Raw genomic sequence first — 20991 nt, 5'->3', positions numbered from 1 at the left:
TGTTTGTATATTTTCCTTCCAGTCCACAGTATTCATGTGTCTTAGCTGGTGTTTTCAGTTTGAATGGGTGAAATTTACTTAGCTTCAGTCATACTTGGTAACCCTACTTTCCTTGCCAATGATCTAAGGAGATGTACTGGAAAGTCTTCTTTGTTGCTTTTGAGTAAGCAAGTCTCTTTCCTTTTAAAGGATATATGAAGTTTATATGATATTCTAACCCTCTTTTGGGTTTTGGGTAGTTTTGCTTAAAAGTGTGATTTTTAGAGATTTCAGTAGAATTTACAACCAGGAGCCTGGGGTGAGGAAGAAAACAACCTACTGTGAATGTCAGAATGGTCATTTGGGAGGAACCAGAATTCAAGAAAATTAAGTTGTGTTACTAAAGTTTGTCCTTGGGGGAATCTATCATTGTGTATCTAGATAAGGGAGACAATATGGTCATATTACAAAAGCCACTTTAATTTATGTCACTTTAAGTCAAAAGCATCCTAACTTCTTCTTTTAGAGATACCATCTACTGTCCTCATAGTTGTATTTGTTCATTCATAAAGCCTAGAAACAGTATCAGAGAATGAGACGGCTACTTTCAGCTCAATTCAGTATTAGGAGTGAAAAATTAGTTAAGGATGCCATTTTATCTTTCAGTGGGCTTTTATTTACCCTGAACCTTGAAAATGAATCCTTTTCTAGTTCCCAGACCATTGCTTTTTTCCTAGATGATTTGATTCTAGATCCATACCTTATATCTTTACTCTTGCCTCATTCTCACCTGAAGTTCTCTACTTCTGCTCTGTCTCATACACCCATAAAAATGTTATCTTTGTTCAGTGTCCATATCAAATGTCTTCTCCATAATGAAGCTTTTTCTTACCCAATGAAACAAAAACTTTTTATTTTCCTTGACTTTACAAAGCATGTATTTGTGTACTTTTCTTATGCCCATTCTTATATTTTGCTTTATATTTTACTCAGGGTTTACATTATAAAAAGTCAAAGACAGCCTCATGTATACAGTGAGGTCCTTGAAAAGGGGAAGGGTTTTCATTCATCATTGTATCACCTGATACATGGTAAGTGTCTAGTAAGTATTTATTGAACGAATGATATTGGAACACTGATTCAGAAATTTACTCTCAGAGACTCTCTCCTTTCAGCTCTTACCTAGAAAAGAATCCCATTTTAGGTATCTATGAGTTAGCCCTTTGGATCCAATTAATGTTTAGTTTTGCTTGCAAGAACAATTCAGTCCTGAAGGTAGTATTAGCCATAAAAATGAGGAACAAAATTTTTTTTTTAAAACAATTCACTTTATCTATAGCAAGCAAACAAGTAGAAAAATAAATAAAGTTAGCATTCTTATCTCCTCTCCCAGCATAGATCTTAAGGCACTCTGGATGAGTTTGCAAGATAAACACGCCAGAATTTCACATAAGAATTGTTCACAGTTCCATGAGTGAATTTAAATGTAATTCAGAAATATCATGAAAGAATTTAATTTCCTAAAAGTCAGCACAGACATTGCAAGGATTAGAATGCAAAACACCACCAATTTTCAGTAAGTATTTGCTGGAACTAACCTTGCTGTATATAAATATTCTGTAATGCAGTACACACTGGTTACTTTCCTGTCTGAAGTAGTATTTAGTTAATTTTTTCTCTATACACTGAAAACCTGTGTTCTCTTATTTTAGAGAAAAACATGCTGATGGAACCCCTCACTCTGAATAGCTTTATTCTGGAGGGGACACATCCATGTGCTTTGAGATCCACAATCTCACTCCTACTTAGCAGAAACAGAGATCTAAGTCTAACAGAATCTAAAAGGAAGTAGATTTGAGGAGCTTGCAAGTTATTTGATTCAGTTCTCTAATTTCTTTTTTTAAATCGCAGTGGCGGTATGAATGACTACCATGCATTGAGTGTATACCATGTCTCAAGATCTTGCTTAGTACAACTTATTACATTCATTACATTTTACTTTTTACATTTTATTTAATTGGTGTGTCTAAGTGATAGTATTCAGTCATAAGGACTTGAAATGTGGGCAAAATTATTAAATGAAAGTGCTTTTCCATTCTTCTGATTTATTATATTCAATATCACCCGATTTATACTAGATATTTTTTGTTTATATTGTTTATAGGATTAACTAAATTTCTAGCTCTTCAAGAAATAAAAATAAATAGAGCACGTGGGAAATAAGAATAAAACAACTGAAAATATTTTCATAAAAGATAATGAGAATGCAGTGAAATAACTGAGCTGTTTGGCTTAGCCTTTGTACTGAGCTGTGTAAGTGTGGGTGGTTCTGAGCTTCAGCTTCCTCATCTGTAAAATGAAAGAGATTGGATTCCATTTTCCCTAATGTCCATTTAATTTAAAGTATTCCATGGTACTAGGGAACAGAAAGAAAGATTTTTTTTTTCCCTAAGGCTTGAACAAAGTTAAGCAAGTTGGTGTTAATTTCTTCTGAATATTTTGACCCAGGGAAGGAAAAGGAATTTATTTTTGGCTTTTTTTTTTCTTCCAGTGTAACATTTATAGTTTATAATATAACCAAAGACAATTTAGTTCACTTGTTCTCAAAAATACATTGAAAAATATAAAACCCAGAAATTTTGAAACAGCAGGCTATTGAACAATACATAGATTTATGTTGATTCCTATTTCTTATCAAAGATGATGTGATAAATTCTAGAAAAGAGGTTAACTGTAGTTTTTACAAGAGTGAGAAAAAAGGGCCTTTTGTACAAAACAAATGAATTGGTCTACTCAGGCCCCCAAATCTATATGTTGACATCTTGTGAGTCTCACGATACACTAAATCATTCACTTCCAGCACTGAGGTGTGACAGTGAGCTCACCCAAGTTTAGATCTGTCTTCCTCACTTTTCACCATGTTGGTGGGAAATTTCTTCTACAGCTCCTAAGGCATGAAAAGATATGCATTGAAAGGGGCGGCAAACCATTTTTTCCTTTCAGTTTTGTAAATACTTCATTTTAAAAGAATAAGATGATATTTCTAAAGACAAATATCACAATATACAATTACTTTACAGATTCAGAGCTCACAAACTGATCATTTTCAGTTATTCAGACACTGTGAAAAAAAAAAGAAATAAGTAAAATGTCTTTTAAGCCACAAAGAGATACCTTGTAAGATGCATACATTAACACCCAGTCTAACAAACAACGATGGATTTTCAGTTAAGATAACATTAAAAGTAATAGCATAGAACTAACTGCTGGAGGCAGGCAGTTTTATAATAAAGTATATAAACACTTATTGAGCACTTACTATTTGGCCTTTATTGTCCTAAGTTCTATATCAGCACCATGAAATATAATTATTTTATAAATGATTACTGTGATTTATTATTTATTTCCACTTCATAGATGACGAATTTGAGGCTCAGAAAGATGATGTAACTTACCCCAAGTCACACAGCTGTAAATGATGTTGTTGGAATTTAATTTCAGGCAATTTTAAGAACTCATCCTTGAAGTTCTGATATTTTATTACTTTTCTGAATGGAAAAACATGATAATTTGTTGTCTAAAAATAAAGATGAAATAAGGAAATAAAAAGACTTTTAAAACATCCATTATGGAGGTGATAGTGTTAAAATATAAACAAATATTTATCTATTATTGTATTTACTGCAGTTGGGTATCAATAGTTGTCAGCAAATTATTTTTCTCTTGGATTTCTGTCATTTGTGAGTATCGCATGGCAGAGCAACTTTTCTTAATTTACTGACCATGATTTTTCTTACATCTAAAATTTGGATGTTTCCATTGTGAGAGATGCTGTGATAATTAAATGTCTATAAAAGGCCTAGCACAATGTTTGGTATATTTTGAACATTCAATTCATGGTAGCTACTACTATTCATTAGTTAAAAACAGTGTACTATATAGAATGTGCTCAGATTCTAGTATTGATTCATGTGGATTTGCAGGAGGAATTATTTTTATACCTCCAATATATTTAAGGATAAAATAAAATATCATAATCTATTTCCAAGATTTAAATATGTGACTCTTAGTTTGAATTCATCAGACATAGGTAGTTGGTCGTTTGAGGTCATATTCAAAAATGCTGATACAGTGTAAATTCTTCTATTCAGCATAAATTGCCCATATCAGAGGCAAACCATTCATATAGCACATAATCACAGATAGTATTGGCTATTTTACAATTCCTTGGTAAAATCTGTTATTAATATTGAATTTCTCTAGAGAAATTTTTTTTTTTCTATACCAGTTCAAGCAGAAAAACAATGTCCTTTCTTTAATCTTAAGGTGTGAATCCTATTAATGAAGAATTGGTAGATAAGCTATTTTTGAGTGAAGAATGATATTCATTGTGGCTATATACATTTTCATCTATTTGAGAAAAACACCTAAAATTCTGGATAAATACACAAATATTCATTTTAACATATGGCTAATCTCTTGAATACAAAAGAAATTTTGGTGACAAGAATAAAAATAAGAAATTATTGTAGCTGGGGTTTGCCCTGAAAGTATCCAATGACAGGTTTAGTGGATTAGGACCTGAATATATTTAAAAGTGTGTGTCTAAAGGGCAAGGAAGACACAGAAACTGAAACTATTTCAGAATGACCTATCAAAAAATACCATGCTATGCATGAAGCCAGGACCCAGGACTCCCTGGAGATAATGCTTTCAGTAAGAGAAATGCTGGCCCACACCCTCACTACCTCCTACCCCTCTATGAAGGGAGATTTAAAAGGTAGATAGTCCTATTGGTCAAAGCTTGCTTTGAGAATTCTAGCCAGACTATTACACAAATGAGCATTAATGTGACTTAGAAGGTGTTCCCAGATAGTGTTTCCAAGAGTCTGGCAAAAGAATCGCAAGCCTACTGTAGGGGAATTCACTTTATTTTATTTTTTTAAGTTTTATTGAAGTATCGTTGACTTACAATGTTGTGATAATTTCTGCTGTACAACAAATCAATTCAGTTATATGTATAGCATGAGGAACTCACTTTAAACCTATATCTCAAAAACTTCCACAGAAAAAGTTCTAAGATATTTGATTGACCTTCAGAACTCACTAAAGTCATAAGAAAAGTAGGTCACCAGGAGTCTATAAGAAAATACAATTAAAAATTAGAACTTCAGGTCATAAATCTTGGTATATCAGAAAAAAAGACATTATACAAAAAATTATATTTAACATAGAACTTAACATCAGGTGAGGAGGGTTAAGTTAATCAAGTGTCTCGGTTCATACCGCTGCGACAACATTGGTCTCTGTGAAGTCCCTTCCATGTTTCATTTATTTTCCTTTAACCATATCCTTGATTCCTTTCTATATCCTTATAAGCAGTAGTTGAGGTATGTGCATATATGTCCTTGAATTGGAATATATTATTGTAAATATGTAGTAAGGTTTTAAAATCTCTATATTTTGATTTACACATATTCTACTTTTGTCTTGCATAATTATTCTGTGCTATGTTTTAAAAATCTTTCCATGTTATTGCGTTTACATAACTGCTTTCCATGTTGGAATTCCTAGTTTATGTAACTGTTCTCTGTGTTCACACAAACACTTCATGATGAACATCTTACATGTTCTGTTATAGAACTTTGTGAAAATGTGTGTGAGTGTGTATATGTGTGAGAGTAAGAGAGAGAGAGATAGAGAAAGAGAGATAGGGAGGAGAGAGAAGAGGGAGATAAATACGAATCAGGAGAGAAATTCTTGTTCCTAGGTACTTATCAAATTTGAGTAAGTTACTCTTAAGAATGGCTGTTTAAGTTTTCCTTCTCCTCCATCTGACTTTAGCAATTAGAATTCTAGAGTTAATTGTGTTTGAACAATAAAGGGCAACTCCTAACATGTTAAAAATTTAAGTTTTGTTTAAATGTCTTATATCAACATTGTCCTAAAGGAAGTTCCATGTTGTCCTTATTGCAAAACAGGGAATTGATCTTTGTCTTTTAAGAATATAATGCTACTAGAAAGACAGAATTTCATTTCTGATCTGAACCTAATCTCTACATCTAAAACTTCCTAGTAGTATAACACTGGGCTGGTGACTTATCTGGCTTGGGAGTTTTGATTTTATCATCTGTAGTATGAGAATAAATACCTATTATATATATTTATTGTTATGGTTAGTAAAAATAATATCCATAAAATGCCTATCATAGGACAATCCTAAACTGAAAATTCAATTCCCCTTTTCACCCTCTATAATGCTTAGCCTAGAGGCTCTTGTTTTGAGGGCATTGACTGTTTTGTAAAGTAAATGAAAACATTCTAACAGTTTTATTTTTAAAATCATATATATGCTAAATACAAAATATTACACAAAATATCAATGTGATCATGAACCTCTTTAGAGACTAAATATGTTTTTTAAAATATTTTCCATGTTTCACCAGCACTTCTGGCAGGACGGTCCCACAGTATGAATTAGATTCACAGCCCCATTGTTGGGATAAAGGAACTGTTTACTGGGAACCAAGGTAACTGGCCCAGCATTAAACTGACTGTAGTAGCACTCTAGTCTAGCAGAATTCATTCCCTTCCATTCCACTGTCAAGAAATAAAGAATGAGAGCTTTCTGCATACCTTTTGCAAATTATAATTTGCTTTCTATGGAACTATCAGTAATGGCTTTTGTTTTCTTGTCCTGAGGCACACATTTCTGTCTATGCCTTTGGTAAATGGTTTCGTTTTCTGCCATTATTCATTATTTGTACTTGTCAGATTTTTAATTGTATAATTAAGATGCTATTGCTCTTCACTAAAAAAAAAATCATCAAAGTGTTGTGACAGTGTTGTATCAAATAAATTCTGAGGTCACGAATATAAAAGGAAATTTAAAGATTGCAAGCTGCAAGGTATATAACATAATTTCACTCAGAGACAAGCTTAATCTGGTCTAGGAAATAGCCAGTTTTGCTAATAGCCATTGGAACACAGACAGTTATTAGCTCTGTATTATTTAATGTAATGCCATTAGACCAGTAACCAATGTTTGAAGTGGGGAATTTTAGGAAAATAAAATTAAGGGAAAACAAGCAGACATTGTTTCCAGTTCCATTCTGCAAAAACAGCAATATTGAAAAAGAAATGAAACCAATTAGAACTACAGGGAATTTTCCTTTAGATAAGGAGACTGAGGTCTAGAAAGCTTGTGTCATTTGCACAAAGCTATATACTAACTGGGTTTTCTTGTCAACCTGAATGTTTAGTTTTTTAATTTTTATTTTCCTTTGTTTTAGTTTCTTTTCTCCCTATACTTTGGGTTTGCAACTGCTTGGCCCACCTGAAAGCATCAATACTTTAGACACCCATTTCTCCAAGAGATGGACGTTTGAGATTAAAACATTATAGCAAATTCCATAGGGCTATGTATCTTTTTCACTGAAGTAGATTTTCTTTCAAATGAATATTAATTTATACAAATCCAAACTTCCTAATTACAAAAAATTTTTTCTGAATTTATATAGGTTATCATAATTACGCTCCCAGTATGCTCCCAGGTACTATTAGATGGGACAATGCATAACTATTTGATCATAAATTATTTTTATCCTCAATATTTTTATTCTTTTTTATTTTGAGAAGTTGTTTCTGCGTCTTGTCTTTTTTTGCCCCACTGTTATGAAATGAGATTTTTAAGAAAAATGCCTTTACATTTCTTCTGGTTCATGAATTGTATTGTGCAACCAGTTTTTTGGCCTTTTTCCCTTTTTTTTTTTAATGAGAATAACTCAGAGACAGACAAGTACTGGAAAAAGCATTCCCAATTCTCTTCCTAAGAAGTCTGCTGACACCTGAAATGACTTCTATTGGAATTTGTTTTGGGCTGACCTTTACATGACCTTTGAAATCCTGGCATCTGACCTGCCTCAGGCTTGGACTCTATGTCTTTAAGCCTGGCTGCTTCAGGGACCTTGTCCTCCCAATCTAGTATTTTCTGGACCTCTCTGTCTATCTTAACCCTCAGGAAGCCAAGATAGGAGAGGCTAGTATATTCCTTGCCTCTTTGTTGGCCTTAACCCTATGAAAGATACAGTATAAACAGCAAAATATCATAGAACACTTTCTAGTGGCTTTTGTTTCCCAGTGAATGTACCAGTGCTGAAAGATCTGCTCATAGAGGGGAAATAATGAGCTAAATTAGAAAACATCAGATATTAGGAAACCTTTGGCACTGGATACAAAAAAGAGCCCCAGACAGTGATTCAGTATTTTACTTAAAGTGTTCTAATGAGAGATGGCTAAAGTTAACAGATAGATTAAAATTTTAGAAAACTTCCAAGACCATGAGTCCAAAAATAATATTTTAAATAATACATTCTTTCACACTCAGATGCACTTCTTGGTTCTGGCTTGGGCTATTGACAGATGTGCCAACATTCTCCCAGGGAAAAAAATGTGGTCCTCACAGGGCTTCTGCCCAACTGGAAAAGGGAAATTCCAGCCATCTCTTAATAAAGCATGTGCTCCAGAGATTTGCAACTCAATTTTGTAGACCTAATGAGTTTGAAGATGATTGGAATAAACATTGAAACTTTGGTAGCAGCTTAGCCGAATTCTGGCTAATCCCTATGTCCTTTGTGGTTTGCCCTTCACAGATGCAAACTCCTCACAGCTATTGCTAACCAAGATTATTAGTGCCATACAAAGCCAATTGAAAACAAGGCAAGTGACAATCCTTGTTGTGTATCTTTAATTTACAAAGGAAAATTCTCTGGGCAGTTTTCATTAGCTTCTAGCAAGTTTAATTGGATGAAAACATTGCTTTCATGATCTTTGATACCATGTGTTGGTACAAATTAAAGCAGAGCAGCTTCTAGTCACGGAATTTTGCTTCTCAAATGCCTCCAGAGGGTTAGACTACACAAAGGAGGGTCCTTAACAGAATTATTACAAATCTCCCAGGGTGCAAATTGATGCTTGTGAATGTCAAGATTCTGTACCAAACAAAGAACAAAAGTTCAGATAAACACATGCGTAATCAAACATTCATGAGAAACATATAATGTCTTCAAGTCAGATAATGCATTTTGGAGTCCTGCATTACATGAAATGGCACAGGTGCTTTTATAGAAAGACTCATATAAATGGATCACAGTATATACATCTTGTCTGTGGGGTATTATAACACATTGATAGTTTTCTGACCAATTTAAATTTGTATAATCACTGATGAGCTATTAACTGAATTTGGTCAATAAGAAGTCTTCAACTGTGATTATTTTGTGTGTGATTGAATTGATTACTTCAATGAAGTAATCTTTGAGCTTGAAAAATAAATTAATCTTCTCCAGTTAGAGAAGGTAAAAGGAGGAGGCAGCAGACTAAGATTTGATGTATTTGTCTAATAAGATAATCTTAAAAATAGTCATGTTCAAATTTTCCAGTTGAAAAACATCATTTTACTGATACTTCTGAGGTGGTCAGTCTTTGAAAAGTGGCCTCCCTCGGTAACCAAAATCACAAATTCCTAAATCAGTGCCAGTATTGGTTAGGAAATATGCCTGCTTCTGTAGTCCAGAATACTTAAGATTGGCTTTTAAGGCCATTCACTCCCCAAAAGGAACTCACACATCTCTTGATGAAATCTTAAAAAAAAGAGCAAGGAATAATCCTAAGGGAAGTGGCATAGTTACCATAGTGAACATTATCTACTTTTACTATCTAGTGTTATATCTGCCACATGCAGTAAATGTTTGCATCATCTACTGACTCTAGTGGATATTGACCTATTCAGACTTTTTATCTTCCATTGACTAGATTCCAGTGGGTAAACCTGTGTTTTGATGTTAGGGAAAGAGATTATCATCTTAAGAATAACACAACTCCTCAGTAAGTCTATGGATTCATTTTTAAAAACATAAAAAACATGTATCATAGATGTCCCCATTCCCTATTTCAATGGTCCTGACAAATATCACCCTGTCATGCAGTTGTGACAGTGTTTCAGGCTGCCAATACCAACCCATCAGTTTGGGTACATAAGTAGAAAAGATTTGGTCCTGCTCTGTGTCACGAATTTTATAAAACACTCTGGTCTTCCTAGGGAATATATCCAAACAATCTCATAGGGGAGATTCTCCTTGTAAATGGCCAGCCACTTTCAATGATTCTTAGTAATTTCAGATTCTGATGGTAACATTTTCAGGCTTGTCCCTAACTCTAATGTACATTCTCTATTTAGAAAATGGGATACGTATTTTACAATAATAGGTTTAACCAGACATTAGTCATTTTAGAAGGAAAGTTAAAAAGTTTGAAAGCCTTCAAATGATGTCTAGAAATATTTTAATCTTTGGGGGGTATAAAATATGCATAAAATAAAAATATTGCTAATAATTCATTTGCTTGAATAGTCATAAACTTTAAATATGATATGTAGCTATTCAATTTAACTCCACTTTTTAATTAGGAAAAATGAAACCATTTTTAGCATTAAAAACCTCTAATAATATTTTAAATGAAAGATCATGCCAATGATGGTAAAGAATTAATTCTAATTTCTAGAATAAGTCAGCAAAACACATTTTTGCTATTTAGAAAATGTTTCCTAAAAGGAAAAAAAGAGCATTTGTATGCAAGCACATGTATTCTCTTCTTATGCAAATCTCAAAAATGCTTTAATATTCCTGAACACTTAATTGACATTATCCTTAGCAGTGGAGGATTCATACAGAATCATATTTATGTGAAAGCAGAGGTTCCTGTTGAGCAGTACAGACTTGAAAGCCAAACCAGGAAATTATAATAAGCAACTAAGTAAACATTTATGTCAAATAGGTGATACCATGATGGTGGGTGTAATGGGACAATTCTTAGTAGATGCAGAGGAAACAAAAGAAAAGAAGAAATGCTGCCTGAACCCTGTGATACTGAATTTCTCTTTCTCATTGTCCCTAAATGTTCACAGTAGGCGTGGGAATGTTTCCGCCTTGTCCTCCTTTTCATTGTCTGCTTAAGAGAAGGAAAGGTTTCCATCATCTATCATGCTCTGCTTTGATGACTCCTTGTATAACATTACCCACATATGTGTGGACCTCAGTTAGCAATGAATGGGAGGGACAGGCGTGGGGAGGATCCAGGCATCATATGAGCAACCCCCCAGGTAGTTTTCTCTTGCTGCTTACTGAAACTGCTCCACTGGACATTGCTTCTGTCTCTGTACCAAATGGGAGAACGCTTAATAGATTTCATGCCTTGCCCCAAGTGATTTTAATTCTTTTGATTCAAAAAAGGCAAGATTTAACTCCCTTTAAAATTGTACCGAAATCCCTAAGATCTAGGTCAGGAAATTATTCTGATTATCACAAAACTTTAATTTTTCTAATTTATTATAATCTTGTATTCTCAAATTGGGCACTCAACTCCCAGATTCACCCCTACTCTGGGCCTTGCTTTTTCATAACACCTTCATGGGTCTGTAACAGACTTATTTGAAGGCCTTCATTTGAATGATACAGGGTTGTATATTAGTGTTCATATCTCATTTATTGGTATCTCACATTATGACAAATCTCAGATATATGAAAGATTAGTAGAAATTTAATGGGCATATTTGTATGTCACCTGTGGTACCAAGGAGCACAGACTAAGGCAAATGTGAAATGAAGAAAACACAGGGTCTAGAATTGGCTCTTTGGGGTTTGAATAGTGACTTTACCATGTACTAGCTGAGTCACCACAGGAAAGTTGCTTAACCTCTCTGTGCCTCAAAGCTCTTATATACAAAATAGGAATTAAAATTAACAACAAAACTATAGGGTTGGTTTATTACAAGGAATGCAAATGTTTGTATATATAAAACAATCAGATGCATGCCCAGCATTGAGTAAGGCACATTGTACTTCTTACTTAAGAAGTAAAATTGATTCAAGTTTGGCTTGTTCTGGATTTTGTAGAATATTTTTATACCAGTCATTATTTTTTCTATGTGTTTCAAACGTGTTAGATAATAGCTTATGTTTTCATTATATTTTCAGTGATATGATATACAAAATTTTACATTTTAATATAAGCAGAAACCAGTATTTTTTATAATTTAGCTTTATAGTATTTTGCCTAATAAATATTTAGCTTATGCTAAAGTGAAATAAAACAAAATACAACATTGTATATAAAAATTATTTTATCTTGGAAATATGCATGGGAAAAGCTTGAAATAAAAATCTGATATAAATATTAATAGTGGTGCTTTAGACTGAATATATGTGTCTCCTCAAAATTCATATGTTGAAATCCTAACCTCCAAAGTGATTGTATTATGAGGTGAGGCCTTTGAGAGGTGATTAGGTCATGCATGTGGAGCCCTCATGAGAGGATTAGTGTACTTATGATGGGGACCCCAGGGAGCTCCCTTGCCTTCTACCATTTGGTTACAGAAGGAAAACCAGTAAGAGAGCTCTCACACAGAATCTGTTGGCCTTTGATCTTGGAATTCCTAGTCTCCAAAACTGTGTGAAATAAACATTCATTATTTATAAGCCACCCCTCTCTGATATTTTGTTATAACAGCCCAAACAGACCAACACAAGAAGCTTCTATTGATCAATGGCATTTTCATCCTTTTTATTTTGCTTCTTACAAAATTCTATTATAACTATTCTGTCAAGTATTGCATAAGTAATAACAGTTTAAGAGACAGTGAGCTTGTCTGCGGACATGAGCACCCATACACACTCACAGGGACCAAAGAAATCAATCTTAATGGTCAACGATGGAAGGCTCTGGGAAGATAATACAATACATAGAGTATGAATTCCTCTTCACTTGGAATCTGTGGGGAACATAGTTACTGAAGATCCTCCACTGATTAAAATGTCAATTTCTTTTGAATTAGGACAAAACATACCCTACTTCCTTCATCCAGATTCTTCAAGTGTTTTGATAAATAATATCCTCTGGTTGAGTATGTTTTGAAAAGAGGAGCTAATTGAGGAATTAGTGCAGACTGGTGACCATCTTGGAGAGAAAGTGACATTTATCAAACAGCAAGCACCCTCCACCTAAATAACGTGTGTCTCTTCATGACCCATCTACAAGAGCTGGTTGTTGCTTTACACTAGCAAGCTGAGGTCTCTCCTCTTGATTAGGTCACCTCCCTTCATGATCATAACCCTTAGTGTCACAACAACTCTAAAGCAACAGTAACAGCAAAGCCTTCTGGGCATTGACATTGCATTCATCTCTACATGTTGTTTGGTTTTGTAAATTGTCTTTACTTTGTAAATGTGCAAAGGCCAACTACTGGGTTGCGACACAAACTGGAGCTTTTCTCTAACGAATGGTACTATCAAAATCAGACAGTGGTAGGGGTTTCTCTACCCCTCTCCTGGCAAAATGCTTTTATCATTATTCTCCAACTGATCAAGTTTGAATTGTTTGTGCCAGATGGATTAGACAGGTTATGGTTTATTTTTAAGGATGTTCTGCTGGTGTAAAATGGAGTGGAGTGTGGAAATTCTCTAGTGAGTCTGGATAGGTAAGTAGTTCATATCAATAATTCAAAGCCTCTCCTTCCAGAAACAACTATGCATTTATCTCAGTTACTCAGTTTGGAATAAGGTATAGGTTGTAATCACTATGGAACCACAGTTTCCTAAACTTCCTACAAGTTCTGACATTCCACCTGCCTTTGCTCCCCATCTTATAGTGTCACCACCAACATATCCCTTATGGTTAATCTCCATTTTCAGCTGTGTGTGCTAGAGAGCATCTCTCCAGTCCCTTCCTTGAAGTCTGTGGGAACCAAACACTCTGGCCATTTCTTTTATAGGGAAACAGACTCACACACACACACATATATAGGAAATTACAAATGTGAGGATGTTAAAAAATGTTCCAGACATGCTCCTTGGTTAACAGTCCCAGACTCTCTTCTGGGGTGGTAACTAGACACCATATTGGTTTTATGGCTCCGAGAAGACCAATTCTTCCCAAGTGTAGACTGAAAAGGCAATTCAAGGGAGGAAAATAAATGTCTATTTTTCTCATTTGGGCAGTTTGCATGCCTGGGGGTTTACACTGGGTAATACTAATTTTGTTAAGCCTTTATACTTCACTGAAAAACCCTTGAACATTTCTTACCTATCCAGAGAATTGAGGAGAAAGTAGATTCTTTGTGTCCCTATCTGTTGCCCAACTGATTTTGTAGTGTGAAATGTATATTTGGTATCTTAGGAAATTCTTCAATATTTTTATTTAATGTAAAATAGATTTGTAATTTAATAAAAGCAGGTACTCTCCTAAACCCTACCTCATACACATGCACACACAAAATGTCTATATGAATATAGACATAACCATAGTGTACCGTAAAGACAAAAGAAGACTATTAATGTCATATCATTATGGTTATTAGAGCTTCCATATACTTCACAATATTTTACACAAATTTTGTTTTGAATATTTAAAGTATATGGAAATAGAGCTTCTGGTTTTATTAATCTGAATTTAAATATTTAAGGTAACCATTTCATATTTTGTAAATTTACTATTTATTATCTCTGGTGATATTTGCTATCATTTATGAATATGGTAGCAATATTAAATAATATGATAATATTAAATAATATTTAATATTTCATAGTTTAATGGAAATTAAATTATGAAATTAAAAGGTAATCCAGTAATGTTCAGGTAGTAGTAGTTTACTCATCTTACTAACTCATGTTAGCCTTCTGTTCCTCTTGAAAATGATTTATTCAGGTGGTATTGTGTGTGTCCAAAAAATATGTATTCTTTTTATTTATGTATTTATTATGTATCTATTTACTTTTATGAAAGTATAGTTATTTACAATGTTATGTTAGTTCCAGGTGTACAGAAAGTGGTCTAGTTATACATACATATATGTATTTTTCTTAGGTTATTTTCCCTTATAGATTATCGCAAAATAGTAAGCATAGTTCCCTGTGCTGTACAGTAGGACCTTCCTGGTTATCTGTTTTGTATGTAGTACTATAAATATGTTAATCCCAAACTCCTAATTTATCCCACTCCCTCTCACCCCTGTTTCCTCTTGGTAACCATAATTTTATTTTCTATATCTGTGGGCCTATTTTTATCTTGTGTATAAGTTTGTTTGTACCATTTTTTTTCAGAGTCCACATATAAGCGATATCATATGAAATTTATTTTCTCTGTCTGGCTTACTTAGTATAGTAATCTCTAGACCCATCTGTGTGGCTGCAAATGGCATTATTTCATCATTTTTTATGGCTAAGTAATACTCCATTCTATAAATACACCATATTTTCTTATCTATTTATCTGTTGATGGACATTTAGGTTGCTTCCTTGTCTTGGCTATTGTAAATAGTGCTGCACTGGACATTGGGGTGCAAGTATCTTTTTGAATTGTGGTTTCCTCCAGATATATGCTCAGGAGTGGGGTTGCTGGATCATATAGTAGACCTATGTTTAGTTTTTAAGGAACCTCCATACTGTTCTTCACACTGATTATACCAATTTATATCCCCTCAAACAGTATAGGAGGATTCCTTTTTCTCCACACCTTTTAATTTTTAAATATTAGCTTTCATGAATTCAGAGCACATTCAAATGAAATTAAATTGGTTTTTAGAGAAATTAATGTTCAAATAACAGGGGAGAAAAACAAGACTACGGAATTTCTTGTACCAAAACCCTGGTTCTGGATGTGTAGTCACCAGAACTGTAAGCCTAGGAACTGACGGTAGCAACATCTCTGTCACTAACAAGTTGGCTAAGCCATAGAAATTATTTTACCTTCTTTTATGAACTACACAATACGGAGGCCAGTTAGTTGCTTTCTAAAGTAATTCTGGCCCAAATATTCTGTGATTTTCTCTCTACCTATTCTACCAAGTCTTTTTGGCTTCTTAGTTTCAGTTTGCAGATTAAAAGCTCCCTCCCCTCTCCTGAAGGATGCCTAATGCAAAGGAATTGGGTATTCTACACTATTAAGGGAGAATGATTACTATATGAGCTTTCAGATAAAAATAATATTCTAACATGCATTTATGGCAGAAATATCAGGTATAGAAATATAATTCCTATAGTCTCCTCTTCAGAATTGAGGAGTAAGCAGTCTTTCTGTGGAATATTAAAAATGCAACATTGATTTTTGGCTAAGTAATTTGATCATTTAGACACACTAATCAATGCAGTTTTCAGAGTGCATTGAATAACGGGTGATCAGTGGTATGGTAAACACATTCAGTCAATGGTCAAGACATGCAGCAAGATGGAAGGCAGAAAAAAGACTCTAGAAATCTTAAAGTGTTTTGATATTCCTAGGATATTTTATTGCCCTCAAACCAATAAAAGAAATTACTAAGGTTAAAAGGGCATATAGGGCAAATGTTCAAGCATTTTTCCTTTAGGTAAGGTAGATTCATATGTTAATACTTCAAAGATTTTCTGAAAAAACATTCAGGTTAAATTCAGACAGAAACTAGTTTATTTCTTGTAGTTGACATTTAGTTACGTCAAACAAAGACTTTTGATGGGAAAAGCGAGGTATAGTATTTAATAACTACATCCTTTCTACTAAAATGTAAGCCCCAATGTGCTACCTTTGGCATCATCTGAAAATTTGTTAGACATGCAGACTCTCAAGCACCACCCTCGCCCCAGAAGTACTAAGTCAGAATCTTCTTTTAACAAGATGTATATACAGTTTAAAGTTTGGGAGTCATTTGTTTGAAACATTTATAACTTTAGCAATCGTATTGCCTCAATTTTAGGCTGAAATAGCTAATAATCAATGTCCAAATTTTCTGGATGTCGTGACGAATTTATTAGCATTTCCCATCTCTTTTTCCCCCCGAAGGTCAGAGGCCAGCAATGAAGGTGATGTTCCAGCCAAAAGTTGCTGCTCTACCCATCTCCCCCACCCTACTGCCTGGCCTCTTTCCTACTCTGAGGTTTACATTTGGAAATTTCCTTTGGGAGAAGAACAGGAGGCCAGCTTCATTCCTCTCAAGCACTTTTGCATCAAATCCTAGCGCCCTCCCCTGCCCCCTAAGGCAGACCCTCCACCGCAGAAAATTTCAGATTTTTAAGGCAATGAAAAGTGGTTATTTTTCATGAAGTGGTCAGGGAAATTTGTGGCTGCTTTTTAGTAATTTTTTTCTTAGTAAGAAGAAGTCCTTTACTTTTTGTAATCCTCTGTGACACAATCACAGAAGCTTTTCATCCACTGGCCAAAATGCCATTCATTTTATTTCCAGACTTAAGACAAACATTTTCCCTTCTATGATGGGTGCTAAGCCACCTTTGTTTTTGTTGTGTTTGTTGAATCCTAGAGAATTTTGATCCTTTTTATAGTACTCATCTAAATATATGTGATACACTCTCATTTGTGACATGGATTATTACTATCTTGCCACTGGAAGCAGCAAGTTTGTCTTATTTCTGTGTATCCCCTATGTTTAGCACAATGTTTAACCCATAGTAAGCATTTAATAATATCTGCTGATTAAACAAAGGAATATGAGACTCAAAAAGGTAAAGTAATTGCTCAAATATCACACACAGGATGTTTCTAACTATACATTCTATGCTTTTTCTTCCATACCAATGGTTTTTCTAACGTGGCTGCATCCCAAACCAATTAAATCAGAATCTCTGGTATGGAACACTTGCGTTGGCATTGTTAAGGTCCTCCAAATATTCTAAGGCTTGAGACTCTTGCTCTATACTTTGCTCAATCTTTAATATATTGGTACAAAATCTTCCAGTATGATAAAGAAGAAAAGCAGTTGAGGAAGTCAAAATAAACTTGTCAATTGGTAGGAAAACAAAAGTGATGAAAAATGTTAAGTCTAAAATAGTGAAATCTCAAAAGAGACTTGCTATCTGTCTCTAATTATTTGAAAACATTTTTGTATAAATGGGATTGGAATTATTCTATATATACCCAGGAAGCAGAACTCAGCTATATGTGTGCAAATTATAGGAAGGTAGTTTGGGGCTCAATATGAAAGGAAAAAAGCCTCTTAGAACTTGAAAACTAAAAATACATTGAACCCATTTTGGAGGTGATGAGGAATATATGGGAAGTTTAGGTAAAATTTGGTGGGTGGGATGGTGAGGTCTAAATACTGAATTTGGCTAGTTAGAATGAAGCTGCAGGGAATTCTGTGTTTCTGTGTGTCAGAATATTTATAAGTTTTGTTTAAAAATTGCTTAGTAATAATATTAAAAATAATGATAGCAAATATTTGTTGAATGTTAATTATGAGCCAAGCACAATCTTAGCAATTTATGTCATTGTAGTATCTGTGTAAACCTCACAACTTGGTGACATTGGTATAATTAATAACCCCATTTTAATGAGGAGGAAACACAGATGTAGAGAGGATTAGTAAACTTGTACTGGTAATTAGCCAGAAATTATTAAAACAGAGATTCAAGCTCAAGCATTCTGACCTTGAAGCCTAAGTTCTAGGTCGTTTGGTTCCAATCATCCATATGGGTTTCTGTATTTATCAAACAATTAAATACTACTATTACTTTTATAGTAGGTTTAACCTAACTACTTTCAGATACAAGAACAAAGCCACTAGGGAAGAAACTATTCAATTCAGCTCTTTTCTTAATACTAAGAGATTGCAACCATGTAGTTGAAGGAGCAAAGGGTGTGATTTTATTTTGTTGGCTTAAGATGTTAAAGAGATGCTTGATTTCTCCACTGAATGATGAAGGACAAGCTGAGATGCCACTTCTCAAACCTTCAACTCAGAAGTTTCAATTAACATGTATTATACTCTTCTAAATGACATTTCCCCCAACTTTTAAAGACAATAAAATCCTTTCTTTGTCCATATCATGCTGTATTTTTCTGTTATTAAATCTATACTAAATCCAGTTGCATTAATTTTGGTACTCAGAAGCTAGTGTCTGTTGTCTTATATGTGTCACCATATGGTTAAACATGCTTAAAATGTATATCTCTATATATCCTTGTGAAATAAATAGTTTGGGATTTGTATTATCTAATGGTCATTCCAGAAACTATATCCTCCAATGGTAAATAACTTAAATATCTTTGTTTCGGATAGGGGAACAACAGTTATTTTCCCGATTAACTTTGAACTTTCATAGCTTATTCTTAGAACCTCAGTTTACTCACCCCTCTCTAAAGTGGAGAAAATTGTGCCAACTTCGACAGACTCAATGAGGATTAAATGAAATAATTATCTAAAATATTTGGCACAGTTCCTGGTTCTCAGTGATATTAAGCAAGTTTTAATTGCCTTTCTTTTTCCCTTACTTATTCTTTGTTCCATCACCTTTAAAATGGGGCCAATAAAACTGCCTGACTTAAGCCATAGTGCAGTTATGAAGATAATCATGACTTTACGTATGTTCAATGCTCTGAATACCATACTTTACAGTTATCACTATTAGTCATTGCCCTTTTAATTATTTCATTGTCTATCACTGTTGAGTTGCATTTGTATTTGTTTTTTTCTTTTTAGGGCTTCACCCGAGGCATATGGAGGTTCCAAGGCTAGGGGTCTAATCAAAGCTACAGCTTCTGTCCTATGCCACAGCCGCAGCAACACAAGATCTGAGCTGCGTCTGAGACCTAAACGGCAATGCCAGATCCTTAACCCACTGAGTGAGGCCAGGGAACAAACCTAAAACCTCATGGTTCCTGGTCGGATTCATTTCCACTGTGCCGTGATGGGAACTCAGAGTTGCATTTGTATTTTGATTCTTCAGAAATAAATAAAAATATGTAACTAATCTGTTGAATGTGCTGTAGAAATATTTCTAAGAAAAAAAAAGGCCATAAAGTTAGATATGCACCTAAGCTTTCCCAGGGAGACAGAAAACTGTAAAGTACTAAAGAATATTGCTGTAGTAATTGTCATCTGCATCCTGTTTTACATTTGCTTTCATCATTCTGCTTAGTTCTACTATTAAGAAGAAAGGATGGGGAGTTCCCATCGTGGTGCAGTGGAAACGAATCTGACTAGGAACAATGAGGTTGCAGGTTCGATTGATCCCTGGCCTAGCTCAGTGGGTTAAGGATCTGGCATTGCCCATGAGCTGTGGTGTAGGTCTCAGAGGTGGCTTGGATCTGGCGTTGCTGTGGCTGTGGCATAGGACAGCAGCTGTAGCTCGGATTAGACCCCTAGCCTGGGAAATTCCATAGGCTGCAGGTGCGGCCCTAGAAAGGACAAAAAAAAAAAAAAAGAAGCAAGGATGGAAGGATGGTCACTATTACAGCCAAAGAAAATCTCTCTTCTCCCCTGTTCAGTCCCACTTGGTATTGAGGTGCCTGCAGCTCTTGTCTCCAGAGGGTGACTATTTCCACTAGTATCAAAAAAATTAACACATTTCTCTTCTTTTTTTTTCATCTTTTTGCTTTTTCTAGGGCCAATCCTGTGGCATATGGAGGTTCCCAGGTTAGGGGTCTAATCAGAGCTGTAGCTGCTAGCCTACGCCAGAGCCACAGCAAAGCGGGATCTGAGCCGCATCTGCGACCTACACCATAGCTCATGGCAATGCCGGATCCTTAACCCACTGAGCAAGGCCAGGGATTGAACCCGCAACCTCATGGTTCCTAGTCGGAGTCATTAAACACTGCGCCACGACAGGAACTCCCTTATTTCTTTTCTTATTCAAGCTTATTAAAGCCAATGCTCTTTCAGTTTGTTTTTTTTTTTCTCATAAATATCTGCTTCGTCTCCATGCATGTATTATTTTGTTCAGATTGAAATTTTTAATACAGTGATGAATGCTTGTATTTGTGTCTTTCTTTGCTAGAAATACATACACAGAAAGAATACCAGTTTGGTGTAATGTTAGGCCAATAACTCTAATAGAAAACTCTTCAAAAATCAAAAAAAAAAAAGAAAAGAAAACCTTTAGAACAAAAGCAATGTAGGCATTTTTTCGCAAAATAAATCATGTTTGTATTTAAGTGATAGAGACAAAGAGATGGAGAATTGTATTCAAGAAAGCA

The sequence above is a fragment of the Phacochoerus africanus genome, chromosome 2 (genome assembly GCF_016906955.1).
Source record: "Phacochoerus africanus isolate WHEZ1 chromosome 2, ROS_Pafr_v1, whole genome shotgun sequence".
In the NCBI taxonomy this organism is placed as follows: Eukaryota; Metazoa; Chordata; class Mammalia; order Artiodactyla; family Suidae; genus Phacochoerus; species Phacochoerus africanus.
Note: the sequence above shows the minus strand (reverse complement) of the source record.